This window comes from Babylonia areolata, chromosome 3 (genome assembly GCF_041734735.1).
Source record: "Babylonia areolata isolate BAREFJ2019XMU chromosome 3, ASM4173473v1, whole genome shotgun sequence".
Classification (NCBI taxonomy): Eukaryota; Metazoa; Mollusca; class Gastropoda; order Neogastropoda; family Buccinidae; genus Babylonia; species Babylonia areolata.
Window position 1 is genome coordinate 37587557 of NC_134878.1, and position 9810 is coordinate 37597366.

Genomic DNA, 9810 nt, shown 5'->3' on the forward strand with positions numbered 1-9810 from the left:
CTGTCTTAGTTTTTCATTGATATAATCTAAACGTTGAATCCTCTCTTTCTGCCATTCTGCGGTCGCTGCCTGAAGTTGTTCTTGCGCTTTGTTGTGTCGTTTCTGTTCTTCTAACGCGTCTGAAGACCCCAGTTTACTAAATAAAAAATTACTTCCGGTAAATGCTAAAGCGTTTACTACTGCCCCACCAACGAGTAACGCTACTGATGTCATACTATAATGATGATATTATTATTACTTCAAAATATCATGTGGGAGAATACCTTGTTTTTCCAACATATCCTTCGTAGCCATAGCGAGGGCTATATCCAAAGTGACCATCCCGATATCTTCGAGGTTGAAAGCCAGTCTAGGTGTCGGGGCTTTCGTAAATATTAATTTTGTCAATCTCGAGTAACCAGCGGCCAATGCGCTGACCACAACCGCGTGGTATACAGTGTTTGCAATTTCTTTACCGTTTATATTTGGTGTTGCCATTGTTGTTTATAAATAGTGTTCAAATTAATGTTCAAAACATAATAAATGGGTTGGGTTTTGTTACCACAGGTTGTGGTGGTGGTTTTTTCGACCGATTAAAATATATGTAAACACCACAACCTATTATCATCGTAGCAGCAGCAGCAATGTACAAGGGATTGATAAAAACGTGATCTGGTCTCCTCGATGATGATGGTTCTTGTTGTTGTTCATCTTTCGCTTTTCGAAGTTTTTCGAGAAGTTCTTCGTGTTTTGCTTTTCTAGCAGCAGCACCTTTTCGACCCGCTTCAACTTTCTTCTGATTCTTCGGTTTCGTTACTTCCTCCATTATATTTATTAAATTGACAATGTTTAACAGTAGTTACAGCTGTGGTGAGCAGAGCTAAGAACATGCCAAATCTGTGATATAGTTCGCAAGTAAAGCTGTTAAGCGCATGTCCCAGGAATGGATCTTGCTCGAGATCACTATTTAATTTTGTTTGGTCATCAATGGGGAGATACATACAAACTGCTCTGGTATACAGTTGTATAATTGTATTACCGAGTGATTTTGTAATCATCGATCCTAAACTCGCTTCGTATCTCGTATAAAGCTTGTCTATATCCGGATCTTTCATCGCTTCGATTTTATCAACACTAAACTCTTTCCCTAAATATTCTTTTGCTCCACCGGCTGAGACCACCGCCATAAGCCTGTCGCGTTTGGGATCCTCGGATAGTAATGGGTCCATCTTCTTCTTATATTCTATATACCTCCTTTTAAGTTTAAAATAATAAAAAACTACAAATCCAACGACTAAAAGTGTTAAGAAATTGCTAACCAGTGTTAAGAAATTGCTAACCAGTGCTAAGGAACTGTTAAGCATTGTTAAACAGCTGTTGATTATTACTAGCAAATTTTATATGCAACTGGTTGATCAGTTTTTAATATCAACTTGGAGTGTTTGGTATTTGCCAATGATTTCCTAACCTCTTTACGTTCATTTTGTGTTGGAATGACATCGTTTTCTCTTAAACACTCATCAAACGAGTCCCTATCCTTACAGTGAAATAAAGCCACCCATTTTGTTTGTTCGCGAAGGTCAGTAAGAACCGAGTTGTATTTCTGAGTCAACACCCACACAGACTGTTTCGCGTGTCTTCCAGAAAATGCGAGTTTACTCAACATTTGCTTCTTTTGAGTAAGAGCCTTTAAGTCACTACAGTCATCGATGATGTACAACGTTGGCTCCCCGGCAAATATTTCAAAAAACAGCCCAAGCCATTCGTGAAGTTTATCACCGGGATTAACGGTGTATACCCCGCGGTCCTTTCTTACCCACACTCGGGATCGATAGGCTTTATTATATTCGAGAGTAGGGCATAGAATTACAATATTCTCGAACACACCACGATATGTCGTTTGTAATAAATCTAAAATAAATTCGGTCTTACCACACCCAGTTTGCCCGCAAATAATTGCGGAATGTGCTTCTTTAGTAAACAGCCTCGACAAATCTTCCATCTTCTATATTTAATTGTCCATCCATAATTACAAATACATACGCATTGAGCGGTTCTGCCGTTTCAGCTTTTTTCTGAATCTGAATCGTAATGCCTTCAGACGCATTTTCGATACGACGTCCACTCCCGTGAAGAGAATTATCATCTGTGGTGCGCATATCCAACCAAAGAGCATAATTATTCGTGAAATATTCGCCGACTGTGACATCCGCTAGTTCTAAATCTTTTACCACTTTGTCTACTTCGGGGTCGCGTTTTTGCGTTCCGAAAAACTTTCTGATTTCATCCCATTGTTGATAGGAACGCATACCTTGACTAAACAGTTGATTGGGCACACCTTCGATCGTCACTTCAACCTTATCGATCTTAGGATTGTAATACTCATCAAACAACAGCAGTACCCCCTTCATACTTTTTGCCGGCACGTTGAGATTAATATTCCAGAGTGTGTCAGATTTGTCCAGAGGAATTTTACGATGTCGTAGTATTCTATCATATAAAATAGCGAGCCTACCCGAATAATAACCGGCTATCTGTCTCGCAAGTTCGGGTTGTGTGACTTTCTCAAACTCGAGACTAATCCCTTCTATCGTATAGGATACATCCGGGTCTGTGCTGCGTATAACCTTGTTATAAGCGTTAAAGGTAAGTTCATACTCCAGGCGATCGCCGAGAGCACTCTGATAAAATGGTGCATGAGATTCTAGCAATTCGAAATCAAGCGGAATACAAAATCGATTACCATAAGCCTCCGCAATGGCGGCATCTCTAGCGATAGTGTCATCTCCATTATCCGCGTTAATACGCAATCGTGTCACATTACGGTTTGTAGTTAAGTCAATACCTTGATAAACGGCGTTTCTTCGTTCTTGTCGAGTTCGCCAAAGATCTCCATAAGTATAAAATACATCACTATCTTCAACGCTCATGATTTCATTACCGGAAATGCGAATGGTTGTTTTACGTACTATGGCTCTACCAATATTATCAACGAGTGTTCTGTTCACATCTGTGGTAGAAGTCAAAGAAATTTTGAATGCTAGTCGAACACTCCCCGGAACGATCACATCGTCAACACCTAAATTAGGAAAGCGTACAAGAAGTTGTTGATTCTGATCGATAGTTGACGGATTGTTAGTAATCACGACAGTCTGCCGCACGCCCTTTATCCCCCGCGGCTCCCGCAAACTTCTCATTGGATTAAGCTTTCTTCCACTCATTTTTTGTTTTATATAGATATAAGGATATAACTTTATATTATAAGTTTAATATGGCGGAAGGTGGTGAGATGGCGGAAGGGTTCACAGAAGGTGGAATAATAGAATCTGGTTTCTTGCAAACAGAATTATTAAAGAGCGCGGTTGATGATTACTATGATGCATTTGGACAAGAGCCCGATGTTGGGCGAAATTATGCCAATTTTGAACTTGATAGTAGAGGTACACTACGATTAAAAAATAATCCAGATTTTAATATCATTAACGTCCGCACGAAACAACCCCTAGCACTTTCAACACTAGCGGGAAAACCTGGTGGAGCAAATATTATTCGCGAGGAACTTGGTTTTGTAGACTGGAGGAGGAAAAACTTAAAACCCCAAACGGTGGCGGCTCTCCAAAAGGTTGAAGCCAAACTGGGTGAAGAAATTGAGATGGATGATTTCTCACCAAATACAATCGATGAAGTACTTAAAACTATAGATGATCCTCCCCTCACCGATGAACTGGGTGGTTATATTCGTGAACTCAAAGGTTTAGACAAAGCCATGCAAAGACAGCGCGGTAATCTTTCTGACAACCTCTCAAAACTCTCTCACCTGGATGAAGAAATATCAACTTTAAAAATAAGAATTCAGTCTGCGGAACTAGCTGATAAAGATGAAAGCGAAATCAAACCCTTGCGTTTACAATTAGACGATCTAAACATCGAGCGTGCTGCACGGCTAGAAGCGATATCAACACACAAAGAAGCGCTGCGATCTCAAATCAGCAGAATGCGTGAAACGATACACAGAATTCTTGAGGAGGACACAACACTAGCGGAACGTATTCGAACGCTTTTTAGAGAACAAGGCATTACTATCGTTTCCATTCTTACTGCCTTTGGTATGATTATCAGCACTATCGTTTTGGCCGTTACGGGTGGAGGGGGCACTCCGGGTAAAAAAGATGACAACTGGATAAGTAAAAGACTTAAAGATTTGGGAGAATTACTTAAAAAATTAGGTTTAAAGGCGATTGATGCCCTCCCAGGAGTCATTGGGGCTATTGTTTCGTGGTTATTAAGCACGTTGGGTAAAGCGGTTGGGTGGTTAGCCAACAACCTGTGGGCACTCGTGCTCGGTGCTGGCCTCCTCCTGTTTGATTATTTAAAGAAGAGAAAGTAAATACCACCTATCAATCCTAAAGTAAGAGCGACTTTATAGTCTTTGTGAGTTGTTGGCTCTTCTTCGTACGATACTTTCGCTGGTTTGAGTTTAAATTTGTTATCCGAAGAACCTGCACCATACAGAAAGGGTCTATTACCAGCACCGGTAGCTATTGCAAATCCTGGTCGAGATGTTTGTATTAATTTTTTATTTCTATAGGTAAGAGTGAACCACCCGCGAATGCCTAACAAAACTCTCGTTTCACCCGCTCCTGTCCTCGGTGTTGTCAAAGGCTTGTGTGATTTATAATCGAGCACCGTATTACTCGCATCAAGCATTGCCAAGTCTGCATCAGAAGGTGGCACAAGAGCCCAGTGACCTCTAGACCATTGAAGAGCTTTTCCTGATGGGGCAACAAAATAGTATGCAGGAACACTTTGGGTAGGTGGAACACTCTGGGGTGAAACACTCTGGGTAGGTGGTACAATGTGTGGTAGTTCGTTTAATCCATCATTAACACCAATATTCTGTTCTTCTGTCGCAATGACAATTTTATTATTATAATTAATGTGTGTACCAACCCTCAATGCCATATCAGATGGGGCCATATAAAGGCCAACACCAAATGCAAAGTTTACTTCGGATCTCGCGTACTGGAGAACGTCCTGGTATTTTTTTATCGCCGTTTGTAGGTTTTCGGGGGCATTAATCGCATCTTCAACATTGGCTAAAAATTGTTTTTGCGCATCAAATCCAGTTCCTTTTGTTGTTATACTCGTGCGCGTTTGCGCTTGTGACCCTATTAGAGCCCACACATAAGTGCGAATGCTATCGTTGAGACGAACTATCCCCGCATGTGTAAAACCCAACCCCTTATCAGGAATAAATGTTGTCCAAGCCCGGGTGATGTCCACCGTATGTCTGATTTTATCGTGGGGGCTAAAGAACACAGGTCCCTCTCCTCTGTTTCTCATTGCCTGTCGTGCAGCCCCACCGGGGGCCTCAGCCTGAATAAATTCTCCCAAACCAAAGCCATGCTTTTCTATTTTCTGTCTCCAATCCCTCTGCCCAAATTCGGCACACAAACGCTGATAAACTGTTTTATCAAACGGATTATTATACATGTTAAATGCTTGGTCGGTGGGTAGCGGGATTTTTAACTCGTCCAATAACCTCCGAATCTGATAGTAAAAATGAAACCTATACACGGCTCGAATAAACGGATCAGAAGCTTGAAAATGTTCTTCCGTTACTCCACACCCGGCGGTCGCGCACCATACCACAAAATTGATTTGATTCTGCCACCACACTATCGGGTTGTTTCTCCACGCAAGCCAGGCTGCATTCATCTCCCCAGTCATAGTGGGGTTCGCATAAGACTGAAAAACATCGGGAAACTTGGCGGTAAAAGAATATTCGCTGTTCACGTAGATCACTCGCGTACAACTTATTCTTTTTTCTTTATACCCGGTTGTATAGGACGCGTCCTTATTGAAGCTGTAAATTTTCTTATTCATAGCTATGTATATAATAACAACCGATATTCAAAAAGACGAATTACCGCGGTGCATATCTAATCAAAGTGGAAGACTAGAAATCGCGCTGCGTGAAATAACTTATTATCCCAACTGGAAAAATATCAGTGATGAGCTCGGAAACAATTTCTTTACTACTACCGATCATAAGATAATAATCCCAGATGGTTATTATAATGTGTGTGAATTGAATAAAGAAGTGTTCACCCCCCACGGTGCAGAGTTAGACTTGCACGCTCCGAGTGGCTATCTGAGAATAAAGAGCACCAAATCGATTGAACTTTCTGAGCGTCTTGCACATACTCTGGGGTTCCCCCAAAAACTCATCGCGCCGGGAATAATGGTGATAGGAAACAGGCATCCACGGCTCGCGATACATAAAGCACTTTACATTCACCTCTCTCAAATTAATACCACCGATAATTTCTATAACGGATTGCCTTCTACGTTGTTACAATCAATCTCAGTAGAAAATGAAAGATGCGGGGGTGGTCGAACAACCACGTTGACATCACCCCAGTACAAAAGACTTTCTCACGGAGATTTACCACGTTTAACACTTTCTATAGTAGATGAAAATCATAATCCCGTTTCTATTGATTATTTAAATATTACATTACATATAAGATATGGTTGAACCCTGCACTACGCTCGGTTTGGTTGATCTCGGAGATACAGAGGGATTTGATGTGCCGGGAAAAGAAAATAAGTTGTACGCATTCCAGCTTTCTGAAGGAACGTACAAAAGAAAAGAAGTAAAAATTGGTGATATCGTGAGTGAGGATGATGTTGTCAATGATGAGCCCTATCAACTTGTTCGTTTAGACGGTACATGGCAGCTAAAACCCCTCGACAAGGGGATGGTAGATTTTAAAATTGAATCACCTTACATTACCAAAGAAGAAGAAAATAATTATAGAATAAAAAACAGTGGTTGGATGTTCGCTGATTTAAGAGCATTGGATGTACATTTACTAAACTACCAGGGGAGGTGTTATGTGCTTAAGAAACGCTCGAAGGATAAATCTGAATTAGGAATAGATTTTCATGATCTAACTAGTTTGTGGGGCTTCCGTTTCCGTATTATTTTTGATGTAATTCTCGGTGAAGAGCCTGATGATTTTGTAAAAGTTTTTCAAGGGTTTTACATTAAATGGCCCAAAAATCTTGCAAATCAACCCCTGAGAATCACCATTGAAAAACAAGATGATGCTATGCCCTATGATGTTATACCGCAGGGTAGTCATATAGAATTCTCGCTTGAAGGTATTACCACAAAACAGGAAACAATGAGTTTGTGGATGCAGCTGCGTCTTCCTCAAAATATTTCCTTAAGAAGACTACGTTGCGCCAATTTGAATATTTAGAATATACTATAAATATTAGAAAATGGTTGATCCCGGAGGGCCAGGAACACATAATATCAAACCCTGCACTACGCTCGGTTTGGTTGATCTCGGAGATACAGACGGATTTGATGTGTCGGGAAAAGAAAATCAGTTGTACGCCTTCCAACTTTCTGAAGGAACGTACAAAAGAAAAGAAATAACGAGTAATGGTGGTGGTGTCAACAAATTCAGCGAACTTGCAGACGTGAACGTTGACGGTGTTGTTGTGAACAAACCACATCATCTTGTTCTTTCCGACGATGATACATGGGTACCTTATCCGGTGGATAACTGGGATTTAGATTTTGAAATAAAACAACCCTATGTTAGTATTGGAAGAAATCACGCTCTACAAAAAATACAAAATAGTGGTAAACTGTTGGCTTCCTATCATACGCGTAAAGATCTAATCGTCGTTAACAGCGACGACTTTGGATATGTTATTGGTATGAGAGGTAAAAAGACTGGCACACTGCGGTTAATTAAAGAGTTTGATTTTGAGCCGCCTATTCAGGGGTCAACTGTCGTTTTAGATATACTCCTTAGTGGGGTGCCAGATGATTTTGTAGAAGTTTTAAAAGGGTTGCAGATAAAATGGCCTGGAAATCTTAAAAATAAACTCTTGAGAATTACCATCAAAATTCCAGTGGTTGACCCATCTGATCAACCCGATCCCTCTATAGAATTCTCGCTTGAAGGTGTCATCAAACGTCCATCGTTAGATAAAATATCTCTCGACTTTATTCACATCGGACCTCTTCAGCTTAAAAGACTGCGCTACTCTCCTCATCCTGTTACCATCATTTAAAAAAAAAATGATTACTATAGAATAATGGAGTTTCGCCTACGAGAGATATCGAATATAAAAAACAACCTCGAAAAAGAGCGTGATGAAAGAACTTTATTTTATAAAAAATATAAACGCGGTGTAAATATCGCTACAGCCGCGGATACAACGCTGACGACTCTTAGTATCGCCCTTGGGGCATCGGGTGTTGGATTACTGTTGAGTGTCGCCGCTGCTATTGGAATAGAAGTGGGAGCTGGTCTCCTTGGTGTGGTTGGTTTAACTTGTAAATTTATTCATAAAAAATTAATGTCACAAGCTATGAAGCACAACGAGATTCGCGTGTTGGCCGAGTCAAAACTGAACACTATAAATGATCTTATTTCAAAAGCATTAGAAGATGATAAAATAAGCGATGAAGAAATTAGTCTCATTCTGGCTGAAGTTGAAAAATTCAATGCAATGAAAACAGACATAAAATCGAAACACAAAACTCAGTTGTTAAAGAAAAATCTATTTGATATTCAAGATGGTAAACCATCCAAAAAAAGCAAACTATGTGAACGGTTGACTCAACCTCCTCTCTTTAAGGACCATTTGGCTCTCCATACACATATTTAAGCCGGTTTTTCGTTTTTATGCTTGAGGGCGGTATTGCGCGGTTTTGGGCTGGGGTCGGTTGTATATAGAACCCCCATGACCGTTTCGCTCCCCCATACACATATCCAACCATTTTTTTTTTTTTTTTATCTTGTGATTTGGCTCTCCATACACATATAACTTGTTTTAACTATATATATTTTTTTTTATGCTTGAGGGTCATATTACTCCAACATACACAGGTTTTGGCTAAATTTTTTTTATGCTTGAGGGCCTTAACACAAGCTAATACGCCCAAAAAAGTTGTATATAGAACCCCCATCTCTTATACTACTCTGTTTTTTCTCAGACAGACACAATGTGACACTTGGGCCACATGTACAGTTTGTTCAGCTCTGTCTTGGAGTCAATGCTGAACATGTTTATGAACACTGGTTGGGGAGGGGAGGGGGGCGGGGGGTTCACCGCATGGAACAGCTAGTACTTTCCCCTGGTCACTGTCTGCTGTGGGTGTTTGTTGGAATGTTCGCACAACAAATGTTGACCACATGACATTGTGTTGTGTTTTGTGTTGTGTTGCGTTCTTACTCAGTAAAGGTGTTAATATGGATAAGAGTAACATTGTTTTAGGAAAGGGAGTTATTTAGCAGCGAGGGAAATATGGGTTTGTAATGGTATTGTAATGCATGTCATTCATAAATGTGTATCATTATCTTGTAATATTTTTATCTACGCATTTGAATTTTGTGGTTGCATGTAATGATTTATCTATGAGAGTAAAGAATGCATTATTACACATTATGGAGAAACTTCGTTTATTGGATAATAATTCTCTGCCGGTACCTATTTTTGAAAATGTTTGCTATTCAGATACAACATATTGTAATATATGGTTCAGAAATGTGGTGATTAGATAGATAAGCTGGCGTGCATTGTGAGTCTGTTCATTGATTTGGGTATCGAAAAATTCTAGTTGTTGAAATTAGAACACCTAATGACTTTGTGTATGGAGAAACTAATAAAGACACGTACTTAATCTGTATTAACTCTACCACTAGATGTATTCATTATTGGTTAGAGTTACTAGAAATGAGCAATAATGGACAGTCATGTAAAAAATTACAGTATGCTAAATGATTTGAAGAGGCAAAA